This window comes from Corapipo altera, unplaced genomic scaffold (genome assembly GCF_003945725.1).
Source record: "Corapipo altera isolate COAL_440 unplaced genomic scaffold, ASM394572v1 2b, whole genome shotgun sequence".
Taxonomy (NCBI): Eukaryota; Metazoa; Chordata; class Aves; order Passeriformes; family Pipridae; genus Corapipo; species Corapipo altera.
The window spans coordinates 13,617,355-13,638,639 of record NW_020884874.1 but is presented as its reverse complement, the minus strand read 5'-3'; the positions used below and the strand labels follow the sequence as shown (position 1 = coordinate 13,638,639).

At 38.0% G+C, this 21,285-nt stretch overlaps 1 long non-coding RNA gene across 1 annotated transcript; it reads right to left on the bottom strand.

Annotated features, from left to right (window-relative positions):
- Positions 1–8,859: 8,859 nt before the first annotated feature.
- LOC113943038 lies at positions 8,860–18,965 on the bottom strand. The gene is made up of 3 exons (XR_003526167.1): positions 18,559–18,965; positions 18,004–18,127; positions 8,860–8,986 (listed from the first exon to the last, which is right to left on the bottom strand). It is a non-coding gene; the product is annotated as an uncharacterized LOC113943038 (long non-coding RNA).
- Between the last annotated feature and the right edge of the window lie 2,320 nt (positions 18,966–21,285).

Here is a 21,285-nt window from a genome sequence, read left to right as displayed (position 1 = left end):
TTTTTTCTTCCTTGCCCGGATTAGGCAGAGATACAATGTACCCATCTGTTTAACGTGGTTCTGATTAATATACTGTCAGCCACCCTGAAAACACTCGGTTATTAACTCGCTAATGTAAAACTGGAGCTAATTAATGAGTGGGTGTACACACTCCTACAAGTGTGTCCATACGAGTGAGTGGATCCGCGGCTGCATGGGCTTGTGCCAACAAGGAAAAGGATTCTCACCACCAGTAAAGCAGAGGAGCCACGACAGGGAGATAAACCCTCCCTGGAATCCCTTTAGGCTCGCTCCACGTCTTATTTCTCCTCTGGAGCAAGCACAGCAACAGTGAGACTTCTGCGCAATAAGTTTTTAGATTTGTCATGTCTGCACCCACTGATGTAGAAACTATGAAAACGGGACCAGGAGCAATGATGGAAGGATAATTAAAAAATAATTAGCAAGAATAATTTGCAAGGGGCCAAGGGACGAGAGCTTTTGTTTCATCAGCTGGTGTAAGTGATTAAATAAGTAAGCAACACAGCTGTAGAAGTATCCCTTTTTTCAAGTAGAGAGGAGGGATAGCGTAGAGGGAATAATTACCAATTACTTTCTTTCTTTTGTTCTTTTGTCAGACTAACTTGCATGACCAAGTAGTTTACTCCAAAACAAGCAGTTAACAAATCACCTACCCCCACTGTGAAGAGCAGCTCTGGCAGCATGACGGTATTTGATGCAGAACACAGCTGCACAGATAAAAGGAAAGAGAAGCAGCAGAACAACAGACTGCACTTCAATGCCCCTGGATGGGAGGTATGATAGGAGGAAGTCTTACTGCATCTCCCATCAGCTATCAATGTTCCTCTCATCTGGAATAATTTATTGCTTTATAAAATAGAAGGAAAAGAATGAGTTCACTCGTGATATTTCGTGGTTTGTTTTGGTATTTAAAATTAAAATTACATCTCTCAGAGATGAACACTGGAAAGTTTGCTTACAACCAGTCACATCTGCCTAGAAGCTGAACGTCTCTCCCTGGCAAGGGAAGCTTCCCTGCGGCTAGTCAAGATTGTTGCACTCTTCATAGTACCAGAAAGCTGTCCAGTTGAGACCAAATCCCACAGTAAGAGAATAAATTCCAGTGATCTTGTGTATTCCTCTGAAAATAATTCAGCATCTTTTATTTGAACATTTTAGCTTTTGTTCCTTCTTTCTTGCAAGTCTTTGAACTCCACTACAGTTGCTTCATGTAGATGGGACCCTGTTGTCGACCTTACTATGGACAGGACCTGATGCTTCTGGTTTAGATTAAGAATCAAGAGAGCAGCTTGTTTTTTTTCCCAGGGTAGTTTCAAGCCCTAAATCTGCTGCCTTCCCTTCAAGTTACATTGATCTCTGGTTTCCTGCAGCTCCCTGTTCTTGACATTCTCTTGTATTTGGCCTCTGCTAGAAATGTGATCAAAACGGTATCAACAGCTAAATGATTCACAGGAATAAGAACTAGCATAAAATATATGACAAGCCTGAAAAGAAGACTTCTGTCACTAAAATACCTCACAAAGAAAGAACTGAAATCCCAGGTCAGCATGTGAGCTGCAGATTTCATGCCAAATTTCCTGGCCAGTACAGCATGAATACATTTCTGGGAAGTATCCAAGCCTTTGAATACTTTTCTAGACCTTTCAAGTTCACCAAGCACTAATGACTGTATGAAAAATGCAAATTAAGTACCATATGTGAATTCAAAATTAAAGCCTTATGAAGAACAATGTTGAAATGTATATTCCAGATGCATTTCTGCTTGGGAGCTAAAAGAAAAGCAGCTTTCAGGATTTTGCCAGGTTCCCCATTGTAATTCTATCCTCTCTTTTGAACAGCTCTCTATGTAAATGATGATAGGGCAGTTAAGCACAGTGATTGTTAAATGCTTCCTACTGTTCACTAGGGGTTTTATCTGAGGTTTTCAATTCAGCATCTTTATCTGTACTGTCTTTCAGTCAGTGCTAAGTGCCAGTCCTAACAAATATCTCTTTTGTAAGTTTGCTCTTCCTGCTGTCACAAGTATTATATAATAAAAAACCCAGGCTTCTAGCAGCAGGGAAGTGGATCTACTCATGTGCCAGATGCTTATTCATTTATTGCACTCAGTCCTATTTTCTTCAGTTCGAGGAGTAGAAACAACTGCATTAGGGGCACTGCATTAGGGGCCAAGGTCTTGCCTATCCTAGGCTAGAGAGTCTTCAATCACAGCGAGGTTTCCCCAGTGCCCCTACAGAACAGCACATTCCAATGAAACAAATTACTATCAAGCACTGAGGAGTGACCACATCACTCCTACAGATTGCGCTTGACCCAAGCAAGGTTAATTGTCATGTTAGTCTCTATACACATAGGTTTTGCAATAACAAGCATTTCCAAAGGAAAACATGAAGCTCTCAGAGTCCTTTTCTTCCCATATTTTCTCTGTTGTTTACGAGATACCGAATTTCTTTCTTTTTTTTTTTTTTTTGTAACCACCAAATCCTTTTCTACACAAAGGAAATTCTCCTATTATTTCAGCGTCACACATTCCATGTCCTGCTCACAAACATGCATAACTCTTCACATTAGGACTCTGCCAGAATAAATTAGAGTCCACATATGTCAGGAAAAAATGGGACATTGTCAAATATTAGCAAGCACTACAAAGCCATTTCCTGAAGCAAAGCTCCAAAGTCATCCTTTTGTTCATATGCAACTATAAAATTCCCTGAGGTGTAAGGTACTTTGACAGAGGTTTGCACAGCACAATCTGCCCTGGCTCAAGACACTTTTGCTCTGCTATAGAACCTGGAGCAGGTTACACTGCATCTAGCTTCCTTACCTATTTTCATACTTTCAGCCTGAAAGTCCACGTGTGCCAGAAAAATACCAAGAGCTGTTTATTAGAAAAAAAAAAGTTTTCAATATTTTGCATTGTCTTTAGTTCTCTGCTAGGTAAAATATACAGAAACGTAACACAAATAACCTAAACACCTGGTTGCTGCAGGTGGAATTTCTCAACTGCTAATGTAGCATTTGCAGGTAATGGTGGGGTGAATATTCACAAATATCCTGTGAAATACCAATCAGTTAACTTTCAGATTCACTGGCATCACCAACTGAAGAGGGAGCTTCTGACTATGGTAGATTTCTGAACACAGACGGGCATTTTATCACTAGGACAAAATTAACTAATTATAGGTATGACCTCTCCATTAAAAATGAAGTCTCATGCCACTTTTAAAATAATTGTTCCTGAAATGTTGGAATACTTTGTTTTGACGTTTTCAAAACCACTAAAATTTTTACTTTTTGCTTTAGAAACCTTCAAGTTTTGCTAAAACTAAAAAAGTTTGCTAAAACTGAAACAACAACAAGAAAAGCATTTCATTCTTGGACGAATTAAACTTTTAAGGGAGGGAACGTCAAACAAGAAACTGAAATCCCAGGTCAGCATCTGAGCTGCAGATTTCATACCAGATTTCCAGGCCAGTACAACATGAATACATTTCTGGGAAATGTGCTTTCCGTAGTTTTGATTCAGTCTCTGAAAAGTTGTCTTCATGTCTGTCTTTACTCCCAAGTATAAGAGATCATTTCTGTCTTTACAAAAATCTCAGTGCTATCATAAGGGGATAAGTGCAAAAGAGACACATAAGATGAAGGTCAGCTGCTAAGAAGAAAATATGAATTAGACAGAAGCCAAATGAAGTTTTCTCATTCGTTAAAGAGCTGAGATTCAAGAACAGTTTCCCCATAGGAACAGAGAAGAAGAAAATCTAAGAACTTTCACATGGATTTTGCAACACATATGTCAGAGATTGGAATATCTGACATTTCACAATGCAATAGACTAGTTTGCATAACACAGGAATGGCCATCCTTTCTAAGTCTCCCATGAGAGTCACCATTTACTATAATAATTTCAGAAGCTATGGAAGGAAAACTGATAAAGCATTATGTATACAGCTTATAACAAGATCTCAGTGTGCACAGGCAGAAAACAACTGAAAGCAAAATCATTTGCTGTGTTGGACGGAGCACAGTCACTTTCAATAGAGGAATAATCCTCGTAGTATAGTTTTCTGAAGGAAAGGAAATCAAAGTAGTCAAGTGCTATTGAATAAAGGCATTTAGAAGCATGGTTTATGGATAGTATGGTAAATGGCTTGAGTTCTGTCATGATAGCAATTTTTCCCAGAGCCAAGAACTGTCAGGTATTAAGTAAAAGTCTCTACTCTGCTCAAGGATCCTGGGAGATCTTCAGCAAAATAAGAATAAGCAGAATGAAATTTGAGCTAGAAGTTATGTGAAAACTTTAACTTTCACTGGTAAAACACCCAAAGCCCTCAGCTGTTCCATTGATAAAGGGCAATCCACATGAAAATGAACACTGCAGCTGTGAACCCAGAATTCAAAGCACATTTTCTCATAAAAAGGGAGTCCTGCTGAGGGTGGATGGGATGAGGTGCCAAAGCTTTTGGCTAATGCTAACAAAGGGAAACAAGTAAATCTCTCTGACTTTTATTCTGCCAAGGGTTCCTCATAGTTTCCTACTGGCTCAGACCCTCCAGCTTCACTAGGCCGATGCTGTAGCATATTTTTCTGATATCATCTAGAATGACTACTTTATTTCCACACAAAGTGCCAAATGAAGTTTCTAAAGTGGGAACACTTTTTCTCTGAGAAACGGTGCTGTATCTCCCATCTGTTTGCAAAGAGGCAGACAAATATTCACCGGTTGATAACCTATTGTGACTATCCATATGACACATACTTAGTTCAATAACCTAAAGTGAAACACTCTGTATTTCATTGCTTTCTAGTACATCTGTTCCTGCAGCAGAATTTCTCATAATACTGAATGCTTGACAAAACTGGAAAAGCTGGATGTAAAGAAGAGAAAACCATCACTGGCATATATTGTGAGTATGCGTGCCCCTTACTGGTTTTTACACATGAGGTGACCACCTCAGAAGTTCAGAAGTTGCACTTCACTTTTGCTTGGTTCTTTGAAAAAGACAGTGACAATTTTAATGAAATTGCTCTTGTCTTCAGATCACATTGATACATAAAATCAAAATCATATAATGTCTTGGGTTGGAAGGGACCCTAAAGGATCATCTAATTCCAAATCCTCTTCTGTGAGCAGGGATAGCTCCCTCTAGACCAAGCTGCTCAAAGCCCTATCCAACCTGACCTTGAATACTATATTTATGCAATTCATCATAATACTATGAGAATCCCCACACTGTTTTTTAGCATTCTTAACAGTATAAGTGCAAGAGGAAAAACATTTATATTACTCTCAGTTGGTACAAGATAAACCAAGATAAACGAGAGAAAACTAACACATTGCCATATTTCAGATACATAGTATAGGAGACAATACCCTAGAAAATCATGGTTAAAAGACTATATAGTTAGATGTTTAGAGATATGCTGTGGCCTTTCATTGATAATGCATGATATCATACCTAATAAGAAATAGAAACACAATTTGAAACTTTATGTTTTTCTTCGTACAGATACCCTTGAGAAAGAAGCCTATGGCTATATAAAAAGGACCATATTGACCCCTTTTCACTTTTGGCGGTTGGGCTGGCAATAACTGTCTCTTTTTATTAATACTGTTTTTATCTAGAACCATAATGACTATCCTACATAGGTGAAATGAAAGACATTTATTTTATGCCTAACACCTCACTGGGAGAAAAAGAGTTCAATGTATTGCACTAATTTGCTAAATAACTTTTTGCTGTCAAAGAGAAACAGCCCTCGAGGGCCAGACATCTCACCTGGCCTGCTCAGAAACTAATTGCAAATCACTGTGCCTGAGCAATGGGATCTCACCACTGAGCATGCTACAGTCTGCAGCTCTCTGTGCTAACATGATCAGCAATGATGACATAGATTATGGAGAAGTTCCTTGAGAACAACCTAAGTCTTTCTTACAGCATTAATCAGAGTTTGCCTGAAAAGTAACAGAAACTATGGAGCAGCATTGACAAGCCCAAGCAAGCTGACAGATGATATGCTCACCTGTGTGAACTCACTCTGTGGAAACCAGAGCTGAGACATTATCATCTCCAGGCACCAGCAGCCATGGATTGAACAGAGTTTAAAAACAAGCTCCTTTCCACTCACTCTTCCCTAGAGGAACAGAGAAATTTATTGGATATTTTCAAACAGAGATTCCTATCCAAGGCATGTAGAGAAAAGAGAGATGTTTTTCCCCCTAGCCGGAGATCTATAGTAGGAGACATCACTGTGGAACCTGAGGATATGTCTGTAATGCAGTTACCATTCAGTATAACCAGAATAACCTACATCACTTTCTCACATAACTGCCAATAGCAGAGATATAGCCCTGTGTTTCTCATTGCAGGTTATAAAACCCATCTGGGAAACTTAACATACACTTGAACAGGTTTAGCAGCCTGCACTAAGTTTTATAGTGCCATAATGCTGTTAACGCTAATTTAAAGATAACGCTAATTTAAAGATACTTCAAGTCTTGTCTGAAGGACAACTGTCCCAGTCTCACCTGAAGGAATAATGTGAAGTAGCAGCAGTCAAAATCTAACTTTGGTTTCATCACTATCAGTGTGACTAGGGACTGCTGAGTTTCCTTGTGCTTTTTGTGAGAGGCATAGCAAGTCAGTGCGTGTCTTGCACTTGTCTTTCTGTTCTGTCTCAGAAACAGTTAAGCTGGTGTGTTAAAGAGGGGACAAAGAGAGGCTTGTGAAACAGCAGCTCCCTAAGCCTACCGAGTGCAAAATAAATGCAAGAAAAACACCTCCAAAGCAGACAATTAAACACATTAAGAAATGCTCCTGGTGCAATCAAATATATTATTTTTAATTTCTTTCTCAGGAAACCCAACTCCGCTTACAAGAAAAACCTGTAAAATTTCAGTTAAGAAATTGATGTATATGCAGATCTTACACTGGAATTCTATCATTTTGCACTTGAAATACTAGAAAACAGTGGCTTTTCAAGCTTCATCCAGAATATAAATCCTAAGAGTGATGTTTTTCTTGAGGTCTGGTCTTTCAAACCCATATACTCAGACTTTGTCCTTTATGTTTTTCCCTCATTCCTCAATATTTTGCTTTATTTTATCTTCATTTTCAATCAAAGACTCAAGTTATATATTTTCCCCCCTTCTGGGGGGAATGAATACTAGGATAAAATATGTAATCCTTTTTCATCAGAATAGCTTGCAGAATTTGTTCCTTCACCTTTTTATCACAGCAATATCACCTCTACACATTGTGTTATTACTACTAGATGATAAAGAACTCCAAAGAGTATTTTTCAGAACTAGTTGTGCCTAATATAACATGGTACTCATATCACCTTATCCAAAAAACCCATAAATAGGTATGCTTTTATCTGTCCTCTGCCATTCACCCATCTCAGACTTTTCTTGTACGGTAAATTCTTCCAATTACTATGGGCAGCTGCAGATAATTTTTGGCTAGGATAGAAATACTGTCCCATAATTTATGTCATCTTTCACCCATAATTTACAATCTAGTATATACAAAATAAAAAAACATATAGGGAAACTCATCAAAGATGATTACAAACAAAAGTAGATTTAAAATAGCTTGAAAGAGTTTACAACTGATAACATACCCATCTGTATAGAAAATAGTCACAGAAAGTCAAGGAATCACATGCAAGAAAGCCAAAGAGTTGAGGAATTGTGGAAGCCCAAAAATAATTCTAGTTCCAGAAAGTATCAGGTACCAAAATATTTGGTTTTGCAGTTTCTGCTTTGAAACATCTTGTCAAGAAATCACAATTACTCAGTGAAACCAAGACTTAAGTCTTACTGACCTGTCCATTAGGCTCACAAGTGGATGAGTTAATGCACAGCACATATGAAAATGTTTTTCTTTACCTACCTGTTGATAATACTATATAGGAAATTCCACTATGGAGTTTCCTCTCTTTCCACTAAAGCTCAAAAACATCACCACTTTTCCGAGCTAAATGAAATTCTACACCTCAGGATGTTAGTTTGTAAAGTATGCTGAAATAAAAAGGAAGGATTTATTCCAATGATGTAACGCTCAAATTTTTAGAAAGAAATAACCAAAGTAAACTAAAATCTTATCAAACAAATTTTAATCAAGTTGCCATTCTGCAGAGGTTTGAAATCCAATGTTATCTAAAATTTTAAAACAACTTTATTGCCCTAGTGCTTACAATTAATATCTCCATTCTTATTGCTGCACTAGGCACTTCAGTAGGATTTGACTTGGTCACAGCAGAGAAGGAAATAAGGCTGTTCAGAATTAAATGTGTGGTAGGAACAAAACCAGCAAAGCAACAGTAGGTTAGGGTGCTGAAAGGCTTAGCGGGAGAATCTGTTTATTTGAAGTCATAGGGGAGGTGACAATATCGAGGGGAACAAAACAAAAAGTGCCAGTATGCCATTAACAAGGGCAATAAAAATGCAATAGAGATATCAGATAGTAGTGGCTGGCAACCAAGGTGGAAGTCAGGCAGGTGCATGGCTGGGCTTCGTGAATGAAGATTTGGGAAGGGCTCTACCCACATTTGCTACAAGCGCGCTGGTGGCTAAGAAGGTCAATGCGAGACAGGTGCATCTGGTTGCAAAAGGCACAGCAGAAAGACTCCTTAGGTAGTATCAGCAGAACATGATTCTTTCTGTGTTGTCTTTTCTCCTCAAGAGTGATCCTGTGTGCATTTGCAAAGGAAGCAGCACCATTATGGATAGTGTGTCTCCAGACCTCCCGGTTGAAGGCCAGAGTAGACCAGTTATGTTGATCAGTATGGCCAAGGCTGAGATGTCGTTTCAGGGAGTCCTTGTATCTTCTCTTCGGGGCTCCTCTCTTGCGGCAGCCAGTGGCAAGTTCACCATAAAACAAGATCTTAGGGAGGTGGTAGTCCTTCATCCTTGAGATGTATCCTGTCCAACGCAGCTGAGAGAAGTCAGGCAGGTAGGCTGGTAAATAATAAGACAGGATAAAAATTGACATGTCATGAGGAAAATTTATGAAGAAATTATTCCACTTGGATAGAAACATATATGATATTATGAATTGGCAATATAAGATTTTAATTAAAGTATAGGTGGTTGACTCAAGTTGCTTCTTATTACACTATACAACACTGTATAAAAAACAAAAATTTTTTTCCTGATATATTCTGTGCAAATAAATATGCTGCTACAACAGTACGGAAAATTTACACCATGTTTCCCTTTGTTCTTTAAGAGACTGTAAATTTTCTTTAATAGATTATAAATTTCTGTTGTATAGATTGTATGCATGAAAAAGCATTTAGGTAGAAGCATAAGAAATTCATTTCAGATAGATAGAGAAGGAATTAAGCTACTATTACTTGACTTTTCTCATCTCAACAATACCGACCATTTACTATCCCTATGCTCCATGGAGGGTGAGTAGCATAGAACAGGCGAAACAGGCTGCATGCAACTACAGAGAAAATGTCAGAGATTGAATTTAAAGACAGGACAGTTTTGGCTCCTTGCCCAGTTTTTAAAACCTGGATTGTCTTGCCATCAGCACATACATTTCCCTACTGTGCAAAGTGAAAGCTCATGGGTTTTGCTGCATTAGCAACTTAATCTCCTCAACCTCTCACTTGTGGCCTGAACCCTGTTAATTAATATTCAAGGGGACCAAAGTGGCTGCTGCTTGGGGTCGCTGGGCAGCCCTGCACCAAATTCTGATGCTCTGAAGAGGAACCTTCAGTCAGGTAATCTGCTCATTAGGGAGTCTGAAGGCTCTGGGTGTGCTGTCAGACCATGGGTCATGGCTTTTCACAGCATTTCTCTGAACTGGTGCAAGAAAACTTAGGAGGCAAACTGCTGATGGGTTCTGCTGTTCTCAGGAGGGAGGAAGGAGGTGCTATGTTTTGTGTCAGAGCTGCATGCTTACACCCCGCAGGGAGAACTTCTGTCCCTGCCAATTACTTCACTCTTAATGGTGTTTCAACTGGTTAGGACCTGACATTTTTCACTCCCCTACACAGGAAAAACAGGATCTTCCTAAAACCAGCTCTCTGTGTGTTTACACAGCAGGGAGGTTGTGTGTGCCAAAATAAATATGATCATTACCCTTGCCATTGCGAAAGAAATTACTCAAAAGAGAGATCAATAGAAATTTGTTACAAATGCATGATAGGGTGATTTTTAAATCAGGATAAGGATTTATAGAGAGTTAAAGCAGTGAAAAAACAAATATATAATGAGAAATATTAAATTACCTTTATTATGTGGAAGGAAGGTTTGACATTAAGGATTTTCTTTAAATATTTGTGAACTGCGTAGTGGCTAACATTAAAATACCAAAATGACAGCTAAAGTTTTATAATAGCACATCAGCAAGCAGAGGCAGTGTATAAGCATGATTCCTAGGATGTTTGAGGATATTTAGAGGCTGACTGAGGTAGTAACACAGCTTTAATGAATGTACTCAGCAAGACATTCTGCTATTCAAAAATTGTAAGTAGTAACAAAATTTATACCCAGACTAGTACAAAACAGGGCTTGCCCTCCTGTCTGGTTAGGAGATGGCTGCGGTTTAGCTTCCAATCACTTACCTCTTTCAAATAATATTGGTAATATTATACCTACTTTTCTTATCAAATGATAATCCTCGACACATAAGGTCACCAAGCAGAGAGCTAAGAAAAGTGAATATATTGTCCTGCAGAAATTGCAAAAATCAACTTCTCTTCTCCTTTCTCACGTTCTACATGTAAGAAATAATCAGTCTCACAGCATATAACAACTTAGAATAGTATTTTACAGAAACTTGATTAAAATGACACAAGTTGGAAGGAGAGGGAAGAAGAGAGCAAAATGACTTTGCAATTGCAAGAGGAAAACTCATTAACCTTGGTGGGTTTTTTAGGAAGTTGTTTTTTAATGCATCTAGACACTTCTTTTGATGTCCAGTGCATCCAGCAGCTCTGTTTCGCTGGTCACTACAATTGACAACTACCTGGAGAGAGCAAGAGCTCCCATCACACAATCTGAGTTTCATGTCTGAAAACAACAAGTGAGAGGAGGGAAAAGAAGATAAGAAAAGAGTGGAATGTGGAGAGGACACTTTCTAGACAAACACCTCATCTAATATGAAGTTAAGACATGTCTGGGCCTTGAATCCAGAAAAGGAACCTGAGAAATTATCCAGTATTGAGTAATCCAGATTATTAAGGGATTTTTGATTGAATATCAAATCCTTATCTGAAACTCTTCAGTGACATTCACCATATTAACACTTCAACACTTAAAAAAATTCTTATGCATTTAAATTTTCTTCCATAATTTTTCATTAGTCAAGGATTGCATCAAAAAAAACATTTTCAGATACTGATGACAGTACACAGTGACAAAAGTGGTGCTTAGGGAGGGATGGGGCAGGAAGCAGAGCATGGCATCTGCAAAGAGATTAAGACAGATCCGCAAGCTCCCCACCTGCCAGTTTAACCACTGCTTTGGGAAGCACCACCTCTTGCCAGCCTCCAAGACATCGTTGCATTCTTGGCTCAGGAAAGGGTTACAAATTCAGGTGACATGCCCAAGCCCTTAGGAAGGGTGGGGGATTGCTGTCTGAAGGGAAAGGGAAAGCAAGAGAAAAAGGTAAAGGCCACGAAGGTGATACTGCAAGTTGCTATCAGCAGGAGCAGCACCAGACTGCCTTCAGGAAAAGCAGCAGCTGTTCCTGAGTCTGTCCTCATCCTTCCCTATTTCTCCTACTAAGAATAGGGAACGGAAAAACATACGCACTTCTTAAAAGGTAATTTTCATGTGACAAGAAAAAAGCTGCTCTGCAGAGCTTCCATTATTTTTATTTTTTCATGTTTTCTCACTGTTTTTCTTGGCCAACAGCTTAGTTTTGTGTGCATTTGCTCCACCAAACCACTTCATTCATTTTGGGTTATATTGGAAAGCTCTCACTCTTCAGAGAAGTTAGATAGAAACAAGGACCAGTCCTAGGCACTTCATGAAAGACAAGATTTTCCACTGTAACCATTACCTTGCTCCTTTTTAAACCACACATTACTTTCTCTATCATTTTCCCTTTCCAATAAGTACTACTGTCTCTAGTCTCCACGAAGAAACAGCAATGGGTGACACTGCAGACTGCTGCAGAGGCACCATGGGAACCCGGATAAATCAACACACTGATGCTTTTTCTTGTTCTTTGTGCACTGAAGAAACAGCTTTCCACAAGATATTTCTGGTCTCAATTAAAAAAAAACAAAACCAAACATCAAAAAAAACCCCAGCAGTGCAGTCTAGCTAAATTATTTGCCTATATTATTTAGGTTAAACTGGTTTTAAAATTTCAGCCAAAACTTACAAATTGTGAGGCTCTAAACTTTAAATTTTGCTTTGAGAGAAACGAAACATACCTCAAATATTCAGAAATAATGGATAATTATCTTTTTAATTCACAAACCATAGTGATAATAATTAGAAAAAATCCCTGAGGATGTAATGAAGCTGATATACACAAAGACATAATCCCTGGTTCAAGAAAATCCTGAACTGCAGAGCTCTAGAAAATGGAGAATACTAGGGAAAATAATTTTTCTCTGTTCTCATAAACTTCTTCTTCAGGCCAGTTTTGGAGTCAGGATATCAAGCTGGGTAGATCTCTACTCTGGTCAAGTACAATTGCTCTTATCTTCCTAAAGCACATCAAACGTGATAAGGTCTGACAGTACCAAAACTCACATGGGCTGTACCTCATGATTAACTAAATATTGAGTCTTACTGGCCAATTCTGGGTTTGATTGTTATATCATTGGTGCTACAGTTAGCTTTTCCACATATGTTTTGGTTGCTGGTACAATAAAGCTTTATGAAAAGCAGCATAAAGTGAGAGGGAATGCCAATCACAGCAGCAGGGAGACCAATCACGTGGTGATTTACACTCTCCGGGAGACCTGGCACAAAACATGAGGCTCCAAGCCTCTATTTACTAAACTTAGGCTCTGCCTCACATTACAGAGGGTCACCACTCCACTGGGGAGCCTTGTGTACACATAGCCTTGCTATTTCAAAAAAACTGAAAGTTTGGTTTGCCCATAGTTCTGCCACCTTCTGTAAATAAATATCTTATGACCTGGTCATCTTGAGCTTCCAACTTACTTGTCATAAAGCAGACATTTATATCTACCATGAATGCTCTTACTCCCCATACAGAACTGTCATGCATGTGTCCTGCATGTACGTATGACTACACACTTCTTGTGACTGACAGAATCTTAATAATGTGACAGAAAGATGGAAAACAATGAGCTTTTTCATCTTTCTAAAGCAGTAGCTTTTTAATGCACACACCCAGGCTTTACATAAAATTGAAACTTAGTAGAAATCCCCACCCTTCCTCCTGCTTCCCCTAGACTTCTTTTCAGTAACACTTAGAAGAGTTTTAACTTTTTTATCCCTCTGAGTTACTGAAAAAAAACCAAAATATTTCTATCAGAACAATGAAGTTGCATACTTCATTTTCAGAATTAAATCTTCAGTTTTGATAATAAAGAAGCTGCTGAATTACATCTGCTTCTGGAAGGCTAGCCAAATTCTGAGGAAATTGCAGTAGACATTAAAAAGTTCAGATGTTCCAAAAAAGTGCAAATAATAAAAGTACAGGGAAAGAAGCTTAAACTTTCATAGAAAATTTGAAAAAATATTTGTTTTGCAAAACTGTTAAAAAAAAAAAGAAAAAGCCTTTTTAATAAGAAATGTATCTTTTATCTTTATAGGACTATCACTGAAGCCCTTGGGCCAGTGTAAACACAAAGGATGCATGATTTCCTGCATCTTACAAGAAAGGTGAGAAAATAGTCTGTCAAAACTTAGAATTTTTTCTGCACTGCTAAGCACCAGCTTTGGCATTATATTCAGGTTTAATAGGAAACTAGAAATTACTGGATTCTCTTTTTTATCTCATGCCACCATTTCTGTCAGCCATACTGTTAACCTAGGACATCTGCTTTTCCATCTGAAGATACCCAGCTGTACTGGATTACAGTCTGCTTTGGTACAGGACACTAAAAGGTTCATACCACATTATGTCATGGCTCCAACAGGGGAGCTACAGTAAGAGAAGTGTAAGATACCTTTACAAATATATGCTATAAGTGTGTTAAATAACGAGTCAATGGCAAATTTCATTTTAAGAGTAAATATTTCTCATTATACTGTTACGCATGCTCTCTAGTTTCATTGCACAGTTTAGTCCTATGCCCAGCCCTGTCTTGACCTCAAAGGCTTTCTTGACAATGTGAGCAAGAATTCATACCCAGCACTTGCTTTTCTGTCCATATGCCTCACGGGCTTATCCTGGATGCATCATGCAAGCCTCTGTAGACAAATAGTTTTGCCTTGTATGTGCAGACAGACATTAGATGTTCCTGAAAAAAAATAATCATATGCATGTATGTGTAGCTACTACCACAAGCATTTGCATGTACATAGAAAAGTTGCACATGCAACTGCATGTCAACTTATTTGACATCAATAGCCTGATACACTTCAACCTCTATCAAGTTGATGCTCTGATATTGTTATCCTTACTCCTGTCCTGACATTTTTGACAGCATCAACAAAAGTCACTTTGACACTGCACTCATACTCACTCCCCCTACCCTACATCCCAATGCCTCTGCCCTCCATGTACAATCGATATTATGTTCTCAGGTTTAGTCCACATGCATTCAAACTAGACTCAGGGTATAGAGATGCATGTGGTTCACAGTAACTTTCAATGGTAGAGTGAAGAAATACAATGAAATCCAGGCAAACAGTTTAGGCTGATTTAATCTCAGCTACTTGTTTCTGAAGCTAGGCAGACCCTGGCCTGCCTCAAGTGCCTGTAGAGCCATTAAGGCAATTCACTTTTTAATTAGGCAATTAATTCCTCTTGGTTTTACTGTTTTTAAGTCACCCAATAGACACTGATCCTTTCTGAATACAGTTCCTATTCTTCTCCACATCTGGGCAGCACAGTGGGGTCATGTCTGCATTCAGCATCCAGCTGCCAAGACAGACTAACCTCTCACACATCTTCAACCTATCCCTGGTCAGAGCCCCAGCCTGAGCACCTACATCTACTACAATTCCTGAAGTTATGAATACAGTTTGCTGGCTTCTCTAAGATGTTTTAATGTATCCAGTACTATTCATCCTCTGAAATGGTGCTACTGAGAGTAGGCCCTGATGCCCTTCAGAAGGTGCAGCCAGCAGAAGGGCAGGCTTGAAGTCTGGGCTCTTCAAATGAGGGATCAAACCATATCAGAAATGTAATGATCTTAGCAAAGAGATCTGACAGGCCATTTAGGAATGTCAATAAAATGTCCAGGGAAACAAATATTATTTTCTTTGATTTCATTAATCTTGGCCCAATTTTTTTCTGAGCCAGCACAATTCAGAATGGCAAGTACTTTATCCATATGACAGTATAATAAGAAAATTGCCACTTAGGCTTAGAAAATGAGCCTTTTCCATTTTCTGACATTCATTTATTCAGGGGAAATCATGCAATATCTGAAATTATGTAGGCTTTATCTTGAAAAAAAATCTTATTGAATCATAGAAGCTGTCAATACAGTTTTAACCTCTGAAGAAACACTTTCTTTTTAAAAGGAGTCACATTGCCTTTTGCAAGGATAATTCTTGTAGTGACCCATAAAAGTATTCAGAAGAGTTCTTTCTTATTACAATATCTAATGTCCTCTAAAATTATTTCACTCTTTCCTATAGTAGCTCAAATAATTGGCTCAAAGAACAGCATTTCACAAATGTACTATGAGAGCAAACAATCAGTGATACAATGTGCAAGTTATCACCTACTTTTACCAGATAAAACCTGACAAACTATTCCTATCTGATAGCATAATAGCAGATAACTCCTTTGAACAATTCTAGCATACAGATACTTTGTTTTGCCTCTTTGCATTATATAATATATCTAACCTTTTATTTTAGTTAAGTTACCTAAAGAAGAAAGCAATGCCTAGACGTAAAAGGTAATTCAAAATCAGAAAATGCACATGATGTTTACACCAGCAATATACACTTGCAACTGCCTCAACTAGAGATGAGAATGGGCTATCTTGTCTATTTTTCTACTATTACAGTTTTGCTTCTCATTAACTACTTGCCCTGTTTAATTCAAGCTATGCAAGGTGCTTCACTTGGAGCAATCTGTAACCTTCAGAAATTACTGTTGGGAATTACTTGCAGATATTTATTGTTGGTTTACTTTTGCTCAGATTTAGCTTATTATTTCTATTTAAGATTCTCCCTCTATTATGTTGTTGTTGTCAACTATTGAGTATAGCTACAGCTACGTAGACAATCATCTGTCATAGAGATCTGAGCAAGTAAAAAGTAATTCAAACCAGTGAGAACTTCTTATATGCTATAACAACCAGTATAAGTTGCCTCAGAATACTAGAGTGAATTGATTTATGCATCATGAACATGATATCTGATGAGGAAGTCCTGGTTTTGCTCACAAACCATTTCCAAGTGGTTGTGATTATTGTAGATCTATCTGTGAGTTCTTTGACAAATTCAAATACAGATTCCAACCTACTGGTCAGCCAGAAAACTATTTGCTGTTACTTATTTGTCATTTAAAATTGCGGTTGATGGCTTGCATCTCAAATCATTTATGCCCTGGGAGAAATAACAATGCAGGGCATGCCAGGCAACAGTCAACAGAAAACATTCCTCATGTACAAATTCGTAAATGAAAACTCACTCAGTTGAAAACAAATGAAGTTTCTCATGAATAAACTTCTGGTGATGCCAACACCCATCCATGGGGACACACAACCAGCAACAGACTGTGCTTTATCAATCTGTTGATGAAATGTTCTCAAGACCTTTTCACTATGCAGAAACACAGAAGACTCTCGAAATTCTTCACATCCTTTATTATAATGTAAAATAATACAAAGCTATTCTTTATTTCTGTGAGGAAAAAAATGAAAGGGGCATATTTTAGTACATGAAAAGATAAGTATCAACATACAGCATAGAATTTATGAGGAAAACATTTGAATAGAGTGGGTGCAGGTCATCAAGCCACGGAAACCAATACTCTGAAATGAGGCTGATCATACAGAAACACGGTATCAATGCAAACAGAATAATTTCCAAAAGCAATTGCATGACTTAGAAGTTGTCTTGGTAAACTAGAGGCCTTATTCTAAAATCAGAGCTATGATTCTGTAACACAAATAATCCATGCTAGCTATAAAATCGACCTGGCACTGCTATGGCAGTGAATTAAGCGCTGGTGGGCTGTAGACACCACAAGGGACTTGCTGTGCTTAATGAGGCAGCCAGTTTATATCCCTCCTTGTTTCTCCACACTTGGGTATACCAGCTTGTGCTATCACTCCATTCCAACTGCAGGAGTCAATACACCTGCCTGCATTTTTATGGGCTTTATACCAGTAAAATTTGTTTCTTTCAGTTTTTTTTTCCCTATAAAAAAAAGGCAAACCAAAGAGATGAAGCCCTTGCTCAGAGAATTAGGGATTATACAAAGTTTAATGCCAATGTAAAAATATTTCCATGGTCTCTGTCAATTCTAATAATCTCCTGTATTTTTACACAAGTAAACTTTTAATTTGTGATGATGGTCTGGAAGGTTCTTGTTCTACAGTCTTGTATAGGAAAATTCAACATTGTGCTGAAGAAATGAAAAGAAGACACTGAGCAGCTATTCACCAATCATCACATCAGCTCTTCGGGAAGTCTGTCCCTCTCCTTAACTACAGGTCTTCCTCTGCAGATATAGCTACCAACCAACATCAGAAATACATTGTAAGTGCTCGTAGGCACCAGATTAAACAGGAAGAAGCTCTCCTTCAGAGCTATGACTGAGTTGTCAATACAAGTCTACATTACAATCTAATTGTCTTCTGTAACCTCCATATGTATTAAACGCTGCTACTGTTTACTTTCTTTACCGGCTCAGAAGGAGATTGTGATGCAGCAGAGGGTTTTGAGCACCGTAAGTTGTGTGAGACGTACTTCTCAGCGCCAGCACGTACCAATTCAGCTATTCACTTGATTCACTCACACCTAGAAGATAAACAGGTATCTGAAAGCCACACCATGCAGGTAAGCAAAAAGGACACTTCTATGTAATTTTGAAAACAGGCTTGTGACATTGAGGGCTCTGTTCAGAAAAGGTGGAACTTGGGGCTTCTTGCATAACAGACAAAATACAGTACAACAGTTCATGAACTAGTATCAGGAACAATTCATCTTAAATTTAGACCTTGAACTACTGATTGTTACTGAGCTAAGCATGAGCCACAAATTATTGGTGAGACTATTCGGAACAAACTGAGTGAGTGCTTTAAACATTTTTTGAAGTATATCTGAACAACTTAGGCCATGTTTCAGCTCCACACCTTATACAAATATGTTCAAAGCACTCAGCCAGCAAGTCCTAGGAAATTAGAGAATGATTAAGCAAACAATGAATTTCCTGAAAGTGAATTGCTTACCATGGAAGTACCTGATACTCTGCTTGTCTGTCCTCCCACCTTCCTGTGCTGCTTTCCTTAGGACTGCTAATTCTAGCAGTTCTGTGGCTCTCTTTCTCCTTTCTCTAAAACTTATCCCTCTGGATTTAATTCTGTCCACCCTTTTTTCTCTGACCTTCCCTCCTCACCATGAATCTTTTTCGTCAGTTCTCTTCCCAACTCCCCACATTTTGATTCTCCTGTAAGACCAGGTCAGTCCTGCTGTCCATGTCCACCGGGACTTGGCATACATTTTGCAATTGCTGGTGCTTCAGTACATGTACAACCAATCACTGCAGTTGGTCCTGTGAGAAGCTGAGACGATACCAAGCCAGGCACAATTGACACCTTGCTGACTATTGACTTGTGAGGCACCACAAGCTCCCTAATTCGCAGCCCTGTTGAGCTCAAAAACAGTGCAGCTGAGTCTGAGAAACATTGATCTCATCTCCAGCTGTGGCCAATACCAGTTGCTTCAGAGAAACAAAATGCCCTGTATGGACACTCAGATGGACAAAACCTACAACTAAAAGCAGATTACATGACTCTTCTGAAAACAAGGTCTCAAAGTTCACCCTGCCTTGAAATATATTTCAGCAATATCAGATTTGGAAAGAGCCCCTTCCTTGCGGAGGAAATAAAAGAGAAAAGCTTCACAACACTGTTATCAGAGACATATTTATGAAGGCAAGGATTTTGTCCGTTTCACTGAGTGATGACTTACACTGGATTTTCATTTGAACTACAAATTTATCGTCCCTGTAACATCAATTACTGGGTATGCTTCTAGAACAGTTTTTCTACTGTATTGTTTGTTTCCTTTCTAAAGTAAAAGAAGAGAATATCTCTCACTTGTTTTAGAGGTCTAAGCCACAAGAATAAAAAGCAGTCTTCTCTCATAAAGCTTATCTCCTACCTCTTATCACCTCCTTACCTTCTAAAATTCCTTTTTATAAAAATGAGGCTACCAGAGCCACCAGAGCCAAACACATTATGACCAGCAATGAAAGATAATGCATCACTTGTATTCTCTGTATTACTCTTTTCACAAAACCATGTTTTATTTTTGGCCGCTTCTGATTTGTCCTCAGAGACATCCAGGATGAACAGTTGATCACAATTTGTCATGTTGAAAATTAATCTTTTCATCTTCATTTGTCTTTAATTTGCGATCCACAATGGTGCTTCAGTGAGTAGCTTTTTTACAACTTTATAAGACACTATGTCAAAGGTCTTTGAAAGTCCAAATGAATCCTATATACTAACCTCTAAGGCTGAAGAGGAGTTAAATCTCAACATTGTAAAAACTGAAGGCAGTTCCTTAAGAATCTAATTTTCATTAGAAAATTTCAGGTAATACTTCAAATAATAGTTTAAAAATACAAAAAAAAAAAAAGTTGTATTTTCAACTCCATTGCAATACATTAAAGCCCTAAAGGTAACTGAATGATATCAGGATGAACTGATAGCAATAAAGTGCACTTGTACATTTTTCTTTATTAGCATTTCTAACATACTGTTGACTCTTGACACACAATCACTGTCAGAAAAATGGTCTTTGCTTCTTCATCTAAAATAACAGAAAACACCACTCCTATTTTTTTCCAGAAAAGGTTACTTTCTGTATAGAACACCAATTATCAACTCTGCTAGCTGCCACAGATCAGATAAAGGAAGAATTAGTACTTTAGGCATAGCAGAACTCTTGTATCACTGGTGGCTGTCTTTATCTCTGCTCTTTTTTTTCAGCAATATTGTAGACCTTACAGCAGAATTCTTCTTTTCATATCTCAGATTCATGGTCCTTATTAAATGTTAAAATGAACAGAAAGTATCTTCTGTTAGCAAATCTGTATTTCAGTCACTTCTTTAGTTGAAACAACTAACAGAAACTGATGAGATTTGGTGTGCTGGTATCTCAGCCTCTCTTCAACATTTCCTGAAAGACACTCCACAGATTTCTGTCTCAACAACCTGATTTTGTTTTCTCTCCTTATTAATACTCCTGTCTCTGAGACAAATGAACAAATGAGTCACAAAAACAAATTCATTAAATGAAATTAATAGACAAATGGAAAAGAAAACCCATCCATTAATAAGAAATCACTTATTAACACCATGATCATTTAAAGTTTGGCAGACCCTATGAGATGTATTTGTAACCAGAAGGAAAAATGGAAAAAAAATAAAAAATTTACTAGTGTTGCTATCAGAAAACAGGTTATGTTAGCATTGAAAATCAAGTCACCCTGACAAAACAACCACTGTCTTTTTGTGATAATACAGTCATTATAGTGACAAGAACTCTTGCAAGTGTTGTCCAGATTCTGCACTAAAGATTTTAGTCCCTTCTTTCAGCTGATATGGGTCTGCAAGCACTTTCATATCCAAAATCTAACTACATAAAGCACTTAAAAGTTTTGAAATCAAGTAACAAAATAACATCCGAGGCTTAATTATCTTGCTTGTGCTTAGACTACTAGAAAAAAATGAAAATTAATCTTTAAGAGTATCAATAATCTGGTGACCTTATCTGCAGTTGAGCTCCCTGTAATTTTAATTTTTCCTTTCAATTCAATATGAGGTCTCAAGCATTGCAATGGTTGTGTTTCTTATCATCACTGGTTTTTGTCACTTTTTATCTCCCTACCTAGTGCACACTTTCCCTTGGATGTATCATCATCATCTATGAGCAGACAAAACTATGGA